Genomic DNA, 15,348 nt, shown 5'->3' with positions numbered 1-15,348 from the left:
GATGGAGGGAGCAACCATCCCAATGATACAAGAAAGATCTGCCTCGTGGGGCTATTAAGTTCTAGTCCATCACTCAATGATACAGTCACCAATATTAGGATGGAGGGAGTGGGGGAGCATGAGCAAACAGAAACCGTGAAACCAGCCTCCCAAGCCTGCTCTCTCATTCCACCCCACTGCAGATAAACCAAGCCATTCCAGCTCCGCTCTCTCTCTCAGGTATTTCAAATGAGGCTAAACTGGAAGCATCAGGAAAGCCCTGCCACCTGCATAAAAGGCAAAAAGCAGTAGTCTTCAGAGCTCCAGCTGCCACCACCTCAACAAGTGCAGCATTCAGGAATGAGGGTATTCATATGTAGTAGCATCTCTTTCCAGAACAGTTTTGGATATTCATGATTTTTGCCATTTAATTCTTGGTTGCATCTAGCAGCTGCACAGATTTGTGGGGATACAAATCGGCCTTTTTTAAAGCTTCTGGGAATTTTTTAAAAATGGTGTTTATTTCATTTGTAAAGAAACAATTAAATACACTTGAGCAGAAAGTCACACTTTAAACAAAACCTAACAGATCTTTAGGAAGTTACAAGGCACTAAAGTTGCCAGAAGTTAACAAAAATAAAATAGAATGAAAACTCCTCTCTAAATGTCCTGTCTTTCCCCACAGCAAATTCTGAAACCAATCTTTAACTGCTTATACTTGTTTCACAATGGTGGGGAAAATATTCAAGGCATTACTTAATATTCTTTGATTTTAAAAATTAATCTGGTTCAGACACTATCTTTTCTAATCTGTTTCTACTAATGAAGAATTCAGTCAGTCAATCATATGCCTTTTGCCACTTGTATAACAGAATGGAAGTTCTCTCTGTAGTTGAACAAATATTTGTGATAAATGTAAGGGTGCTTGGTAAGGACTACTGACCTGTATTCCAAGACATGATTTTTGTATTGACTTTCTGGATTGCTAGGCCCAGATTCTTAGAGATATTTAGACATTGGTGTGCTCAGTGTCATAATGCCTAACTGATTTAGAAGCCTAAATCTGTATTTTCAAAAAGGGATTTAGGAACTTACAACCTAAATACCTTTAAAAATCTGGGCCTTAAGACTATATGGCTTTGTCTTAACTGAAAAAGGTGTGTTTTTACCATACGATAACTAAGGGCTCGTCTACACTGGCACTTTACCGCACTGCAACTTTCTTACTCAGGGGTATGAAAAAACACTCCCCTCAGTGCAGCAAGTTTCAACGCTGTAAAGCGACAGCGTAGCAGACAGTGCACCAGTGCTGGAAGACGCACTCCCAGCACTGGGAGCTATGCCCCTCGTGGAGGTGGGTTTTTTAAGAGCACTAGTAGCACTCTCTTCCAGTGCTCTGCTGCGACTGCACAAGGCACGTTAAAGCCCTAGCTAGACTAGCCCTAACACAAATTAGCTTTTTTGCTGTAAAATCCTAGTGGAGGTGAGAAAATGTAGTTTTATTGTAAGATAAACTAGGTGAGGTCAACCATTAGCAGGGGAAGGGGATACAGCGTTAAACTTGCCTGGCTAGGTTGTGGTAAGTTGTCTTATCTCACTATAAAAGCCTAGTGAACTACTGTTATCTCACTGTAAAAAAGACACCTTTTTAAAACAAGGACAAAAGCCTTCCAGAGGAGAACAGTTTCAAGCACCTCTCCCATAGGTAAATACAGTCACAAGACTAGTGATTACAAGCCATTAAGACTGACTGGATCTAAAAACTACCCAAATAATGGATAAATGATCACGGGGTAGAGAAAGAATGAGTCAGACTTCACACTTGGATCCTGTAACCAAGACACAACTAAACAAAAAACTGGCTCTGGTCTACACAACAGAGTTAACTCTGTAAGCGTCTACTGGCTAATCTACACTGGCATGGGTGCACTATCTACAGTAGCGCTTTATAGCGCTGAAACTTGCTGCGCTCGGGGGGTGTCTTGAGTTGGAGATGGCGAAAGTAAGCTTCTAGATCACTGCAAAACTACAGAACTGTATCATGTGCATGGGGATGGTGGGGCAGAAAGAGTCCCAGAAATAGGACAGACTCTTCTGCCAGACATCAGGAATAGTAACATACAAAAGCCAGTAGGAGAACACTTCAATCTCCCTGGACATTCAACAACAGATTTTTTAAAGTAGCCATCCTTCAACAAAAAAAACTTCAAAAACCATACTTCAAAAGAGACACTGCAGAGCTACAATTCACTTGCAAAAACTTAACACCATCAATTTGGGCTTGAATAGGGACTGGGAGTGGCTGGTTCACTACAAAAGCAATTTTTCCTCTCTTGGTATTGAGACCTCATCAATTATTAGGAGTGGACTACATCCACCCTGACTAAATTGGCCTTCAACATTGGTTCTCCACTTGTAAGGTAACTCCCTTCTCTTCATGTGCCTATTTATTTATTTTCATTTATTCATTTAATGCCTGTTTCTGTAATATTCGCTCCATGCATCTGAAGAAGTGGGTTTTTTACCCACGAAAGCTTATGCTCAGATAAATCTGTTAGTCTTTAAGATGCCATCCGACTCCTCGTCGCATTTATTGGAAGCAGAAAAATCAATTAATCTTACATAGGTCAATAAGCAAAGATGGTAAAAACTCTGAAACACTCCCAAATAATGCTAAATCTCCATATACTATTAGTAATCCCCTGAATGCTCATGCATTGCACTATTCAAACCTTTAAAAATACTACTTTTATGGAAGAAACTGAGCATTTCATTTTAATATATAACACATTTACTTTTAATAAATTCAAAATGCTTTACAAATTTTTTCCAGTGACATAGTATGCATGTATAACATTAGTTTACAACTTTTCTTCCAAAAGGTTTAGAAAAAGTTTCTCTATCTGGAGCCATTCATTCATTTATTGTATTGTATTGATGTATTGTATACCATCAACAAGGTTAGTTAAATTTCTCCGGTAGCAATGCTTTAGATGGAGAAATTAATAGAAATGGTGTATCAAAAGTGTGTACCAGGTATGTATATGAGATTACTTTGTCCATTGGCAAAAATTTTTTTTCAAGTGTATAACTAAATAATCTATGGCCTCTTCCACAGATACTCTTGGATACTGAGTTATGCCTTCAACAAAAACTCAACCGATTTTCACAAAAATTTCACTTTGTGATTAACTTTACTGAATCTATTTGTACCATCTAAAGAGTTTAAATTGGCTTGCTTTAAACCACCCACACCCACACAATGGATAAAAGAGTTATGCTTTCCCAATAAAGCCAAAATCAAAATTTTAAGTAGGATATATATTAAGTACTAATAACCTTCCTTTAAGCAGAAAAAAATAGCAATTTGCACAAAATGTTTTACTAATCTCTTCCAAAAAAGGTTCAAAATTCACACCAGAATATTAGCAAAACAGAGACATGGATAATGTGAACATAAATGTTGGGATTTTGCTGCTTCAAGTAAAAATAAAAATATACCCCATGTCCTTTACGATGAGCACAGAAAATTGTAGCTAATATTTATCTGACAAGTTTCTTCCTGTTTCCTGTATAATAAAGTGACTGACTGATTAATATTGCCACAGCCAGTCAGATCTGCCCCTCACATCCAAAACAATATATTTCATAGTTTCAGTTATGACTCATTTACTGCAAAATAAAACAGTAGTAAATACTATGTGCCACAGGAGAGAATAATTTTTAAAATATCAGCATCTTTATATAGACAAAAGTATGTACAGGTGTCAATAAAAAGGTCACGCACAAGCTAGCTATGCTACAACAGAAAAGATTTCAAAAGACAATGAAGCTTCATGAAAGGCTTTAAAAATATTCCGTTTAGAAACAATTCTGGATGTCTCATTGTGTTACTATGGGTATTTGCATGAAAACAGCATCTCGTCTTTGTGCTTTAGGCTATGTCTACACTTGCAGAGTTCTTGCACCGTAAATTTCACCGGTGATAGGGAACCGGTGAAAGTGCTGGTTTGTGTACTCACTTAATTCCTCAGGCATCAGAGAGTGTTTACATTAGCAGCACTTCCATCTCGGATGAGAGCCATGCTCTAAGGCAGCCAGTGTAAAAAAAAAAAACAAAGAACCCCACCTCCCACAAGGGGAGTAGCTCCCAGTGCTTGTGGACCGTCTACAGCGCTGAAACTTGCAGCATCGGGGAGGGTTTCCCACCCCGAGTGAGAAAGTTGCACCGCTGTAAAGTGGCAGTGTACCCAAGTCCTTACTTTCAGCAGAAAGGTGAGCTGTGCTCTTGGGGGCAGCTAATGGCAACGTAGATATCAGTCATTAAAAGAGATGCTACCCCAAAAAACTGCAAGAGAATATAGGTCAAGTATGAAATCTAGGAATAAAGGTTTGTTAAATATGCAGTGTAAATAAACTATTAAGCCAAGGGATGATTTTGAGATATTTCATAGCTAACTGAATTTGTGTATGTTCAATATATTTCCCTGCTTGAAAAGCCATCTTGGGAAAAAGGTCCTTGATGGTCTTCCAATTCCCTTTGCTCCTTTGGAGCAGGAAAATATAGGCAAATAACCAGAAGAAAAGAGATTCCAGGAGCGACTGGTGCCAATAAACTTCCGCATTCTGAGGTAGGTGGTGAAAGGAGTCTAAATGTGATACAGTGGTCTGAGCAGTGGAGGGAACCTGGACTTCCCAAAAAGTGGAATAAAAAGGCTTCAGCAGTCAGACTGATTATACTCAGCAGTGCACGTCTCTATCTCTGGATGCTCATGTATGAGAGAGCAGAGCACTCCATTCCAGCAAGAACACGATAGCGAATAAAGGAGACTGGAGCACACAATTCCAGGAGCCAACAGAAATAATGGAGAATGAATAGGCCTATTTTAAAATATTTTTTCACACTTCTTAATTACAAAACAATAACGGTATCATTAAATGATATCTAAACTAGATAATACATACAAGGTCAAACTTTGGACAAAATTTTATTCCTTTAAAGCACAGCATATATGTATGGGTTTCCCTTTGGGACACTGCCACCACAATCCTGCTGGGACGCCCCTGAGGGAACACACTTTTGGCATCAGCCCTGGATAGCGGAGTTTTTTATTTGTTGGGTTTATTTAAGTGAAAAAGGAAAAGAACAGCTATACTAAAAACTGATTTGATTTCCCCATTAACGCATAAAACATTAAAAGCAGCTTTTTATTCATGCAGTTGCATTGGTGTTGTTACTAACAGAAGTTACATACAATGTTGCTGTGAATTACATACATGAAATCTTCCAGCTGTTTATGCCTTTTCATGTGTTAATATTTACAATGGATTAAAAACAAATGTCATCTTAAAGGTACACCTTGTTTGTCTTCCTTCTCCCTCCGGAGTACTGATTAGTTGCTCTATAGGAAAGCTTGCAACATTTAGCACAATAGAATGTAAGTTATTGTAATTAAACAAACATAAGGACTACTCTGTCAAGCCATTAACAGTGAAGTTAAACATTCAATTTCATCTTGGTTTAAAAACAGTATCAAAGAATAAAGCTATTTATTTATTTTATCAAAGTTCTTAATTCCAGGTTCATAATAGAACTGCCTAAACTAGGTAAATTCGGCAAAGATTCCATACGATTGCTAACACCATTCAGCTTCGCAATCAGCAGCAACGTTGGGCAGTTTTCCATGTACCTCCCATTATATTAAGAATTTATTTCATGGTAATAGTTTGGCAGAAATATCTATATGCAAAAGACAACAATCATCATTGTACTAAGTAACTAACCCTATAGTTATAAAAATCATTTTCAAAAAGAACTTCAACCAAAAACTTTAAGTGTTATATAAGCTACAGCTGACCATAGACATCTTCAAACAGAAAATTTGACCACCCCAGAAGCAAATCCAGAATACAAGATACAATGCCTACTAAAGGTAGAGGAGTACTATATGGGCTCTCTCATTATTCTCACAGCATTACACATCTTTTCTTAGGTTTCAGAGTAGCAGCCGTGTTAGTCTGTATTCGCAAAAAGAAAAGGAGTACTCGTGGCACCTTAGAGACTAACAAATTTATTAGAGCATAAGCTTTCATGAGCTACAGCTCACTTCATCTTTTCTTGACAATCTTCATAAAGAAGAGTATTTTCTATTTCACTTTCTTTAAAATCCACTTTATAAAATTATTTTTCCGATTAAAATTCTTCCTTAAGATTTCATAAAGCATTTAACCTTTTTTTAAAAAAAAAATGTATTCAAGAGAATTACAGACAAAATCCTTTAGTCAAATTTAGGGGCACTATGGCATGTGGTCAGTTTTCACTTTGCATTTTTTGGTGATGTAGCCCATTTAGAAATCAGTCCACAACTGTCTGACTTAACATCCTTGAAGGAAGGGATTATATTACAAAACAATATCTGATAAAGTTTGAACATCCAAGGCACTGTATCTTAAGTTAGTTGAGGTAAGCCTGTTTTTATCAAAGAAGGTTTATTTAACACACAAGGACGCATCAATAAAGGAGTACTAAACATATAAAGACTGACTGCCATCTAGGGGTTGTTCTTGTTAAACTTCAGTTTCAACTGTAAACTACAGTACTCTCAATAGCAGCCACTCAAAAAATAATACAGCTTCAACATTATACTTGTAACAGGAAAAGCAGCCTACTATAGCCAACTGCATCGTGATTAAATCTCAGAGTACATAGCAAAGGAAACTGATTACAGCAGACAAAAGGTGCAAAATATTATTTAGAAATCTAAATATAATTCAATTTTTAAATATGAAATAGTTACATAATGAAATACCACATTTTCTCATACAGACTCTCAGCCAGCCAGCCTGGAGCTTTCAAGCCAAGTCTCTCTAGTGCTCCATATTGCATGGTACACTCCACATTTTGGGTCCCTTTTCTCATCATCATCTGTTTAGCTGCTCTGAGTCAAAGACTGTGCAGCAGAAAAGCTGATTAAAAGTTGGATCAGCTCTCTCTTCCCCTCACTTACCTCTTCTCTAGGATTCCAGCCCAAAACCATAAAGAGAGAAGTTAGAAAGATAAAAGTCTCAAGGGGGAAGAATTATGGCCCTGTGTATGCAAGATACCTAGGGGAGGGGAGCATCTACAAGCTGACTTCAAGCTGCACAGCTCCACTATGTACAAGATACACATCCCCCAGCCCCATCAAATCTTACCTCCTCAAGCAGCTCAGAGAGAGACCTCCTGCAATCTGGAAAATTATTTCTTCCCCAAATCCTCCCACCGCTGTATAGCTTAAATGGAGAATTCCTCACCCCGCCCCAAGTACCCCTTCTCTACCTGGGCAATGACCCCTGGAAGCTGTTTATATACAGTACTTACACATTGTTCTTGTTAATTATGCAGCAACACACAGCAAAGCATACATGTCGCACCATTTAGTCATTCGTCACTGATTTCAATGGTTTACATCACAGATTGGATCCCTAACTGTTAAACCTGCCAAACACCACCTGATGAGAACAGCAGGAACTGGTGTAGGAGGCGGCACTGGAGAGAGAACACTTAAAGTGAACAGAACAAGAGGTCCATCCTATATGCCATCTGCATTTCCTTCCCCCACCACTACTACATATCTGATGGTTTTGACAAACATTTCCTATTTTGGGAACCATATTTAAAACAGTGTGTGCCAGGTTTGGACAAGATACTTTACTTCAACTTTATGGCAGAAATCAAATCAATCACAATCAATGCTGGTACTTCTTATTTTGTTTGTATACTGGCCTAGGAGCAAGATTTTACTTAAACCATTTTTAACCTCAATTACCTGAAATTATGTCCTAAGCCAATTCCCAAATGTATTTGGGAGGAAAGTAGACAAACATAAGCAAAGTATTCATCTTCACTAGAAGTAGCCAATTTCTCATTATCCTCAACTTGTTACTTTTTCCTATCTAGAACCTCAACTCTTCTTCCCTTAATTCCATCCAAAAGCTTTTTTTACATTTCTGGTCTATGTGCTTGATGTTTCCTGCAAACAGTTACATTCATCACCTTTTTCTCATTCAGCTCTTGATAAAGTTTATCACTAGAACTACGATTTTGTCACAGAATTTTTAAATAAATTTCAAGGCAGAGGTATGGGAAAAAGATTAAGCCATGAAAAGAGGGCTGGAGAGTGGAGTCCCAGTGTGTGGGGAAGTGGGGGGTTGGAAAGCAAGCCCACCCCACAGTGCTGGCTCCTGTCCTGCGGGGCCTGGGCCAAGCTCCCCATACTGCGCCTTTCAACGTGCCCCATGTGGTCATAGCACCGCCCAGGTTTGGTGCATGTGCCCTGTGTTAGATAGGACAATGTCCTGCAATATCTTCAACAAACATGACTGAATTAAGAAAAGGAGTACTTGTGGCACCTTAGAGACTAACAAATTTATTAGAGCATAAGCTTTCGTGAGCTACAGCTCACTTCATCGGATGCATTTGGTGGAAAAAACAGAGGAGAGATTTATATACACACACACAGAGAACATGAAACAATGGGTTTATCATACACACTGTAAGGAGAGTGATCACTTAAGATAAGCCATCACCAACAGCAGGGGGGGGAAAGGAGGAAAACCTTTCATGGTGACAAGCAGGTAGGCTAATTCCAGCAGTTAACAAGAATATCAGAGGAACAGTGGGCGGTGGGGTGGGAGGGAGAAATACCATGGGGAAATAGTTTTACATCATACCGAAAGGACTGAAGGTAAAAAATCCATTACAATCTACATACCACACAGACTATGCTGACAGCTTGTGCCACACTCTCTCAAGGAAACTGCGGAACCACCTGATCAACATCCTCTACAGCAAACAGGGAAAGATTAAGAATGAGCTCTCAAAACTGGATACTCTCATAAAGAACCAACCTTCCACACAAACTTCCTCGTGGCTGGACTTTACAAAAACTAGACAAGCCATTTACAAAACACACTTTGCTTCTCTACAAAAGAAAAAGGACACTAAGCTATCTAAACTACTATATGCCACAAGGGGCCACAACAATGGTTCCCGTAACCCACCCAGCAATATTGTTAATCTATCCAACTATACTCTTAGCCCAGCAGAAGAATCTGTCCTATCTCGGGGCCTCTCCTTTTGCCCCTCCACCCCCACGAACATGATACAGTTCTGTGCTGACCTAGAATCCTATTTTCGACGTCTCAGACTCAAGGAATATTTCCAACACACCTCTGACCAACATATTAACCCACAGAGACCTTCCTGCCAACACTACAAAAAGAAGGATTCTAGGTGGACTCCTCCTGAAGGTCGAAACAGCAGCCTGGATTTCTACATAGACTGCTTCCGCCGACGTGCACGAGCTGAAATTGTGGAAAAGCAGCATCGCTTACCCCATAACCTCAGCCATGCAGAACACAGTGCCATCCACAGCCTCAGAAACAACTCTGACATCATAATCAAAAAGGCTGACAAAGGAGGTGCTGTCGTCATCATGAATAGGTCGGAGTATGAACAAGAGGCTACTAGGCAGCTCTCCAACACCACTTTCTACAAGCCATTACCCTCTGATCCCACTGAGAGTTACCAAAAGAAACTACAGCATTTGCTCAAGAAACTCCCTGAAAAAGCACAAGAACAAATCCGCACAGACACACCCCTGGAGCCAGGACCTGGGGTATTCTATCTGCTACCCAAGATCCATAAACCTGGAAATCCTGGACGCCCCATCATCTCAGGCATTGGCACCCTGACAGCAGGATTGTCTGGCTATGTAGACTCCCTCCTCAGGCCCTTCGTTACCAGCACTCCCAGCTATCTTCGAGACACCACCGATTTCCTGAGGAAACTACAGTCCATTGGTGATCTTCCTAAAAACACCATCCTAGCCACTATGGATGTAGAAGCCCTTTACACCAACATTCCACACAAAGATGGACTACAAGCCGTCAGGAACAGTATCCCCGATACTGTCACGGCTAACCTGGTGGCAGAACTTTGTGACTTTGTCCTGACCCATAACTATTTCACATTTGGTGACAATGTATACCTTCAAATCAGCGGCACTGCGATGGGTACCCGCATGGCCCCACAGTATGCCAACATTTTTATGGCTGACTTAGAACAACGCTTCCTCAGCTCTCGTTCCCTAATGCCCCTACTCTACTTGCGCTACATTGATGACATCTTCATCATCTGGACCCATGGAAAAGAAGCTCTTGAGGAATTCCACCATGATTTCAACAATTTCCATCCCACCATCAACCTCAGCCTGGACCAGTCCACACAAGAGATCCACTTCCTGGACACTACGGTGCTAATAAGCGATGGTCACATAAACACCACCCTATATCGGAAACCTACTGACCGCTATTCCTACCTACATGCCTCTAGCTTTCATCCAGATCATACCACTCGATCCATTGTCTACAGCCAAGCGCTACGATATAACCGTATTTGCTCCAACCCCTCAGACAGAGACAAACACCTACAAGATCTCTATCATGCATTCCTACAACTACAGTACCCACCTGCTGAAGTGAAGAAACAGATTGACAGAGCCAGAAGAGTACCCAGAAGTCACCTACTACAGGACAGGCCCAACAAAGAAAACAACAGAACGCCACTAGCCATCACCTTCAGCCCCCAACTAAAACCCCTCCAACGCATCATCAAGGATCTACAACCTATCCTGAAGGATGAGCCATCGCTCTCTCAGATCTTGGGAGACAGACCAGTCCTTGCTTACAGACAGCCCCCCAATCTGAAGCAAATACTCACCAGCAACCACACACCACACAACAGAACCACTAACCCAGGAACCTATCCTTGCAACAAAGCCCGTTGCCAACTCTGTCCACATATCTATTCAGGGGATACCATCATAGGGCCTAATCACATCAGCCACACTATCAGAGGCTCGTTCACCTGCGCATCTACCAATGTGATATATGCCATCATGTGCCAGCAATGCCCCTCTGCCATGTACATTGGCCAAACTGGACAGTCTCTACGTAAAAGAATGAATGGACACAAATCAGACGTCAAGAATTATAACATTCAAAAACCAGTTGGAGAACACTTCAATCTCTCTGGTCACTCAATCACAGACCTAAGAGTGGCTATACTTCAACAAAAAAGCTTCAAAAACAGACTCCAACGAGAGACTGCTGAATTGGAATTAATTTGCAAACTGGATACAATTAACTTAGGCTTGAATAGAGACTGGGAATGGATGAGTCATTACACAAAGTAAAACTATTTCCCCATGGTATTTCTCCCTCCCACCCCACCCCCCACTGTTCCTCTGATATTCTTGTTAACTGCTGGAATTAGCCTACCTGCTTGTCACCATGAAAGGTTTTCCTCCTTTCCCCCCCCTGCTGTTGGTGATGGCTTATCTTAAGTGATCACTCTCCTTACAGTGTGTATGATAAACCCATTGTTTCATGTTCTCTGTGTGTGTGTATATAAATCTCTCCTCTGTTTTTTCCACCAAATGCATCCGATGAAGTGAGCTGTAGCTCACGAAAGCTTATGCTCTAATAAATTTGTTAGTCTCTAAGGTGCCACAAGTACTCCTTTTCTTTTTGCGAATACAGACTAACACGGCTGCTACTCTGAAACCTATGACTGAATTAAGTTAAACTTTCCTGAATTAAGTTTAAATATTTTAGGAGATCAGGGTATGAAAAATGCAAATGTTTATGTACTATTGAGGGACTGTATATATTTCCATGGGGGAGGCAGACCACAGCCCTCCAGGAACTAAGAACAGCAGGGGGTGGTAAGACAGATTGACTCAAAGTAACATCTCCAGAGAGTTACCACCACTTGGAGAGAGGCTCACATATACGGTTTCAAATTGGATTCTCCAGGGACAGACAAAAGAAAGGATTTTTGATTAAACAGCCTGTCTTAAAACAGGCTCAGGGCCTTCCTTCTGACCCAACAAATAGACAGGACTTTTGGCCCAAGGGAGTCCCCAATTCTTCCTGGGAAGAGTAGCAAGGTCTTTTACTCACTGAGGCCCCATAAAACTTGGGGACCAGTTGTGAGCAAAAGCTGTTATGAAAGCTTTTATGAATTATTGGCCAAAGTAAAAACCCGAGTGGGGTTTGAAGAACTAATCACCAACCAGAACCCTTGTTGGAGTGAAGGGTTGAACTTTGGTAAGCTAAATTAGCACGCATGCAAGTTGTTTTATTGTTTTTAATATATTTTCTCCGTAAAGCTTTCACCTTAAGAATAAATGTGTTTGCTTATAAATGGCTGTGTGATAACTTTACTTTAGCAGTTATATTGTTTACCATCACTGAGGAGAGAAGCAAAAAAGTCCTGCTTAGGGGGGAGTGTCTTTCACTGCAAAGGTCACAATATAGTCAGATAACTTCAGCATGGAAATACCCTGGTCAGACGATGCAACAGCTAAGGAGCTGGAAGCTTAGAGAGGGTGCCCTTGCTGGACCACAGAAAGGAATAGAGGTAGAATTGCCCTGAACTGTGACAAGCCTCTCTGTAGATGGAAAGAGAGGTAGAGGGCCACATTTGATTGGCACTGCAAACTGACCCTCATGATTATAGCACCTCTTAAGTTTGGCAGATCCCCCCTCTATAGACAGAGACATGGGCAGAGGGCCAAACCAGAGTCATGTTGCTACCTACTATATGGGGTCAAAATGATACTCAGGTTTGGCCCTCCGCCCATCTCCATCCACAGAATGGTGGATGTGCTAAACCTGAATGGTGCTGAGACCATGTGCGACATAGAGAATGGATTCCAGATAAGAAGGAGACAGGCACAATATTTCTAGAACTTACTTCTGCATATGACATGATCTGGCATACAGGCCTACTTAAAAACTGTTATTGGTTCTTTTAAAGTTGATCATCCTGACTGTGGAACTGTTGCGAGAGGCTGCCTATTCCAAGTTTCACTTTGTACAAAAAAAAAAAAAAAAAAGGCTCCAAAGAGGTCCCAAAACAATGGTCTACCTCAGTGCTCAATTCTAACAACACTTTCCAGTCTCTTCACAAACAATCTTCCCAACCCCCTGCTAGGCATTTTACCTACACAGAGAACATCTCTGTGGCAATACAAGACCAGGATTTCAGCCACCTGGAGGAATTCCTGAAAGCTGACAAGAAATAGATGGCACACTACTGTAAAAAATGGAGACAAACCTAGTACCAAAAATATAGTTTCCAGCTGTTTCCATCTATATCACACAAAGGCCAACGAACAGCTCAACATCTGCTTGAATGGACAGTCTGCACCACATCCGAAAGCCTAAGTATTGAGGTGTTACAATGGACCATACCTTGACTTTCAAGGATATCTCAGAGAGCTCAGAGAAAATAAAGACAAGAAACAACCTGATCAGCAAATTAGCTAGTTCTATGTAATGGAGCCAACAAGCATGTATTGAGAAACTGAGCTTGCCTTGTGCTATTCTGTAGCAGAGTATTGCCCCATGGTGTGGTTCAGCTCTTCACACAGGAAAGTAGATGCTTAGCTAAATGAAACCATGCATTTAACAACTATGATAAGACTGACCAACCTTCACCTCACTGCTGGTCCCGTTTACCACTGCCCCTTCTGACACGGGCAACATGTCACCTTGCAAAATTTTGCTCCTTAAGGTGCAAGACATACCACATCTACCTCTGTTTAAAGAGGTTTTAAATTCATCAACCCAGCATCCCAACTCAAGGCTCTTCATTTGGACACTTTCCTTAAGGAAGCTCCGTATCCACTCCAGGTGGTGTACTAGGTGGCAAGAATAAGCTTCAAACACAGCCATTGCTAATCTCATGACAGATCCAATAGTCCAGCCACCTGGTATTGACATTTCATGCCATCTTTGGATCAAGCTCAATTATTTCAGGTGTGGAGAGATCACATGTATTGCAGCAGCACTGCTGCTGGTGACTAAGTGGAGCCTTCATGACTTTCCTTCTTTGCCACTGCGGACAGTTAGAAGATGTAGGCCACATATTTGAATGTTGCACCCATCAGCAAAGGCTGCCTGGTTCCCTCATGGAATTGCACAATACTGTAAATATCTTAACCATTCAATAGCTGAAGGAAAGGTATGTCTACACTAAAAACTTAAGTCAACCTACATGAGGGTCATCTTACAGCCACCGCAGTAATTACTACAGTAGTGCATGTCCACGCTACCCTACTTCGGTTCGTGGTGTGCCTCCTCATCAGTAGCACTTCCACCGAACTAAGAGGGGCAGTGTGGGGAGCGAAGAGCCTACTCCCATAGGCTCCTGGCGGGCTTTCCCTGCCCTTGCATCCCCGTTCCCTGCTGGGAGCGGGGGATAGGGGAGAGCAGGATCCAGCTGCCCTGCTCTCCAAGGGAGCAGCTGGGCTCTAGCTGCCAGGCTTTGTCGACAATTACACAGCTCCAGTGAAATTGACAAGAGAGCTAACAGAGGTAAGTAACAGTATCTACACAGACACTACAGCACCCTAACTACAGACATACGCCCTGCGCCTCTCATGTAGATGGAGTTATTACGCCAGTGTTGTAGTGCACTTACATCAGCAGGACAAGGCTGTAGTGTAGACACTGACATAATTAGGTCGACAAGTTTTCCCAGAAAAGTGCTAGCGTAGACAAAGCCTAACTTAAGGTAGAAAAAAAGCAGGCTACTTTAAAGCAGATACAGTAACTCAAAAGCAAGGAAATTCAGAAAATTAGGTTTACACTTGCAAAAACACACTGAAAAGTATGGAAATACAAAACTAGAGTATCTTAACTTTGCCACCAGATATGCACCACCCTGGGTGTTCTTTGTGGGAGGGAGGGAAGGGGAGCACAACAGGTCTATGACAAGTATAACCTGTTAAATACTTAAGCCAAGTCTACACTTAAAACCTGTATCAGCATAGCTATGTGAGGGGTGTGAAAAACTACCCCCCAGTGACATAGCTATGCTTACAAAAATCCCAGTGTAGACTCAGTGCTTCTGTTGGCACAGCTATCATCATTTGGGCTTATGCCACCATAAGCTCTGAAGATACTACCTAGGCCAGTGGTCCCCAAACTGTGGGGCACACCCCCGTAGGGGGCATGGAGGAATATCTGGGGGGCACAGGCCAGTCCCCACAAGAGGGCGGGGAGGGAGCACCACTCAATCCTGCTCTGTCCCCGGCTCTGCTCCAGTTCCACCCCCAGCTGCAGCTGCAGCCCCAGTTGCCAGCCCCTGGCCACAACTGCAACTCTGCTCCCAGCCCAGGGGGGACACGGATACATTCTATTCCATAGAGGAAAAGTTTGGGGACCACTGCCTTACACACACACACACCCTCCCCCCCAAGGTTTCCAATAAAACTGCAAAATATTTTAAACCTTTTATATCTCAGGGCTTGTCAT

At 41.5% G+C, this 15,348-nt stretch overlaps 1 protein-coding gene and 1 long non-coding RNA gene across 29 annotated transcripts in view; both read right to left on the bottom strand.

Annotated features, from left to right (window-relative positions):
- AFDN (afadin, adherens junction formation factor) overlaps positions 1-15,348 on the bottom strand; it is a 213,111-nt gene that overhangs the window by 150,720 nt on the left and 47,043 nt on the right. The window lies entirely within an intron of this gene.
- Positions 8,092-15,298, bottom strand: LOC122459403. The gene is made up of 3 exons (XR_006280064.1): positions 14,228-15,298; positions 13,620-13,621; positions 8,092-8,207 (listed from the first exon to the last, which is right to left on the bottom strand). It is a non-coding gene; the product is annotated as an uncharacterized LOC122459403 (long non-coding RNA).

This window comes from Dermochelys coriacea, chromosome 3 (assembly GCF_009764565.3).
Source record: "Dermochelys coriacea isolate rDerCor1 chromosome 3, rDerCor1.pri.v4, whole genome shotgun sequence".
Classification (NCBI taxonomy): Eukaryota; Metazoa; Chordata; order Testudines; family Dermochelyidae; genus Dermochelys; species Dermochelys coriacea.
Note: the sequence above shows the minus strand (reverse complement) of the source record. Positions and strands in the feature narration are given on the sequence as shown.